The sequence below is a fragment of the Lupinus angustifolius genome, chromosome LG06, assembly GCF_001865875.1.
Source record: "Lupinus angustifolius cultivar Tanjil chromosome LG06, LupAngTanjil_v1.0, whole genome shotgun sequence".
Lineage (NCBI taxonomy): Eukaryota > Viridiplantae > Streptophyta > Magnoliopsida > Fabales > Fabaceae > Lupinus > Lupinus angustifolius.
In genome coordinates, this window is record NC_032014.1 from 27,127,111 (window position 1) to 27,131,399 (window position 4,289).

Here is a 4,289-nt window from a genome sequence, read left to right on the forward strand (position 1 = left end):
ATTTATTATTATTTTGGTTGGTGTGTAGTGTAACACTGTGACTGGAAGGATTCTGTCGTTTATATTTCTTCATGGCATTTCCTCTGGTCAAATTGCATGTCACAAACATATGAATAAAATATTTTACATATGACAAGGATACTAGTAATTGTTCGATCAAGGACTTTGATAGCTCTTGTAAGTGTGTTTTCAACAAAGAATTTAGACTCAAAAAATTGAAATTGTTTAGTTTTTCCTTGCATTCATGCAGATGACAAAGTAACTGTTTTGGAGTCAGAAAAGCGGGCCTGGGAGAATTCCCCAGAGGCACAGGCAATGAGAGAAGCTCTCAACCCTTGGAGACGTATCGATGCAGAAGGAATAGAAAAATCCTGACTGAGTATGAACCATTACTTATATTCATGAATAATTGGTTAAGACGTTGAATAGATTTTGCTGAAATAAATTTATAACATTCACACTAGCCCTACTGTTTATTTGTATGATTTCTGTCATGGCATGGTACTGCTTATCCAACACTAGTTGCCTATCTCTTTGGCCACCCTGAAAATCTAGAGAAACTTTTGGATGACAACAGCCTTCAATTTGTTAGGAGCACATCTCCTGTCCCAAAAAATGTATTACTCTATATGTCACTTGTTGTGACTGGTCAGGAAAATACTTGATTATTAAATTTTTGGCTTAAATATAATTTTTTCAACTAATCATAGCAAGTGTGACACATGTAGTGACACATTTTGGGGGACAGAAGATGTGCTCCATTCGTTGTAATTGTAATCAATCTTTACTATTGGGTTTACCTTATTTGGTTCTTGAAGAATTGATACTAACCTCCTTGGAGGGTCTTGAAACCGGTAGGTGAATAAAAAACTCATTACAAACTGAAAATAACCTTATACAAGAATTAAAACACACAAACTGAAAGGCAAAACAACGCGAACACTGGTAAAATGGAAGTGATGGAAAGGAAAGAAATGGATGATGGTGATGGTGAATGGTACCACGCCATAAGAAGGGTGATAAGCCGATGTCAGATCTCACAAGGTGATTAGGCCTTTATAAGTCTTGGGTTGGTTCAAAAGAACCTATGTGAGCACTGTTACAAATTCTAAGAAAAGCCAAATTCAATGAGTCTTATTTCTGAATTAGGAATCATATTATAAAGCTGATGCTGAATTGAATTATATTATAAGGAAACCCCATAACTCAGCAGTTGATGCTGAATTGAACCTACTACTTATTTTCGTGTCCTTCTTTGGCATGGACCATCCAACCCATTATTAAAAGGGAAATATTTTGAAAATGATAAAGATTGCATGTAAATACACGGATTCTGTGTGATGCATGACCAAGCTGTATATGGGTACATGACCGTGTGTCACAGCCAGAGATTTTACAAAAGCCACCATGGCTGGGTGAGGGGTGACGTTTTCTATCCCAAAAAAGTGTATCAATTATGTGTCACGGCTTGTGATTGATTAAACAAATAATTAATTACTAAATTTTTAATTTAAATATATTTTTTAACTAATAAGCAATGACATACTTTGTGAAACAACATATGTGCTCCTGGACATAGGTGGGCTCACAATTGCTGATGATCAAATTCTTCAATGCACAAAACCATCCTTAACTCCAAATCTTCTTCTCTTGGTCTGGCTTCAACCCAACTTGACATATTGTTTCATTCCGTCTTGGTTCTTGATGTAAACCAAGGGCGACCTATGATTTTTGGAGGTCATGTTCTTACAAAGAATTCATAGCATAGTTTGGTTTATTTTATTTGCATTGTTATTAATAAATGAGAATTTAATTCTCATGTAGTCTTAGGATTTATGTTTATTTTTCATTCAAGTATTTTAGTATTTAATTTGATGTATTTTGGGGATTGGGAAATTATTTATTTCCTTGTAATTTGGCATAGAAGTGGCTAAGTGATGTAGCATAAACAAGGTGGCATGAAAATAGGAACAATGCAACAATTTCAGAACCAACTTGTGGCTATACTTAAGGGATGAAGAGAAGATGATCAAGTCTACCATAGTAGTGGCTAAGTGGTGTAGCATAAACAAGGTGAAATGGAAATAGGAAGAATGTAAGAGCACAAGAGGGCACAACTACAAATATGGAGTGCAAAGCTTAAAAGATACATAGGGAAATTTATTCAATTTCCTTGGCCAAATCAGATTGGTTTAATCAACATATGGTTACTCCTCGAATAAGGCAAGGCACAAATTAAGGAGATGATAAGAGGCTGATTGGAACAAGTCAAGGTCCCACTTGACTTTCAATTTCAGAACCAACTTGTGGCTATATTTAAGGGATGAAGATAAGATGATCAATTCCACTCAAGCAAGAAAATTCTATGATTAAATTCAGTCAAATTAATTAGAGGAATTTTCAAGGATGATTCAAATCCAAATCTTCAACTATTCAACAACTCAAGACCAAGTCATACCTCAAGGCCAAGTCTAGGGTGAAATTTCAACTTCAAATTCAAGTCAACTCAGCCAACAACTCAATCCAACAGAAATTGATCAAATCAAATTAGATTAGGCTTGTTAGGATTATGTTAGTTAGGATTTTATCTTCAGATTTCAATTTGTTAAATTAGATCTTATCTTTATCTTTTCAGCAAGGCAAATCTGCATATTTATAATTTTGCTTATTCATTAATAAAGTCAAGTTTTATTTTGAGTAAAATTGGATTGAATTCCTAAAGTTGAGTCAAAGCTCCTTAATTCGAACTTATCAAAATTCTTATTCTTAGGCGTTCTAAGACTCATCACCCTCTCAGTGTGGCATCTAAATTCTTATCAAGGATCCCTCCTTGTGGTGAATATCATTGACTCATCAAGCTCTTGAGCTTGTGGCGTCTCCATCTTCATATCTTTTCCATCTTCCGCAATAATCTATCTTAAAATTGTCCTAAAAATCTCTATCAATACCAAAACCGAATTCTAATTTATAAAGCTCTTAATTTCAAGCTAAAACGATCCTAATTCTAAGGCATCCCCGTTGAGGTTGTCATCAGTTCTTGCCGTAGTCATTGAAATAAGACACATGGAGAATTGTTCAGAATTTTTGTCTTAAACAACACTAGAAGGTTGTCACATTATTCTCAATAAAATAAAAACCAGATATAGTTATTGCCATAGTTGACAAGATCACGATTTACCTCGTGGGATCGCTCGATCCTACGTTTTTAGGGAGCTAGCGATTCACGAGTCTTCTACAATCAGGATGTTATCGGCGCTCGGGAAATCGCCGAGGAAAATCGTGAAATCGTGAAAGCGTTGGCGATGTAGAGAAGGAATGAGGATTAGAGAAGAAGAAGAAGCAATGGTGCCATGATTCTTGTGGTTCATTATACCAGATCTGGGACATAGAAAAAATGGAGGATTGAAGAGCAGAATGTTGTTGTTGCTACAGAAGAAGATAAGACAGCCATAGTGAAAGACAAAACGGCTCTGTGAAAACAAAACCCAAACCCTAACAACACCATTCAAATTCTAATATGTGGGTCAAGTGAATATGGCTTTTCAGTCCAATGGGTTTTTTCTTTCTTTTAAAGATAATGAGGGAAAATTTACGTGAGTAGTGTAGATTGACTATATTATCCCATGTTTGGGGTAGGTTTTGAATTAATTACGGGAATGATGTAGTTTTTATAGATCTCATGGATGAGGTCCACGATTTCACCGAAGTCGTGGATGAGAAATGCAATTTCCCACCAATCTCGTGGACTTGAGCCACGACTTTCTTACACCGTGTCAGCCTTCATATAAGTCGTGCACTTGGGACACGACTTTCATGGCAATGTCGTGAACCAAGTACACGAGTTTCATGCAATTCTCGTGGACCTAGGACATGAGATCCAAGTCGTGTCTTGGACCCATGATATCCAAACAACATATATATATCCCCCGTCCCGACTCAAACCACACCGAAGGAAGAAAACGTATGAGAAATATTTAGGGTAATTCGTAATTAAAGAAATGTGATTATTGAAAGTAACTAAAAATACTTTATATTTCTCAGTTCATTTACTTGTGTTAAATTTATTTAATGTTACTGTATGTTTAAATGTAAATATTGTATGTTTATGTTTTACTGTATGTTTATATGTAGATGGCAATTATTAGAGATATTGTTAGTGATTTTAGTGATGAGGAGGACATTGAGCTATGTGATGATGATGATAATGATGTTCAGATTACCACTAGTGAACCGGTTAGCATAACATAAGATACTCCTTCATCTTTTTTCTTTAGCATTGATTATCAGTC

General features: G+C 35.4%; 1 long non-coding RNA gene across 1 annotated transcript; it reads left to right on the forward strand.

The window, feature by feature from the left end:
• On the forward strand, positions 377 to 4,007 carry LOC109350361. Its single transcript, XR_002108107.1, has 3 exons — positions 377 to 1,098; positions 2,867 to 2,869; positions 3,997 to 4,007. It is a non-coding gene; the product is annotated as an uncharacterized LOC109350361 (long non-coding RNA).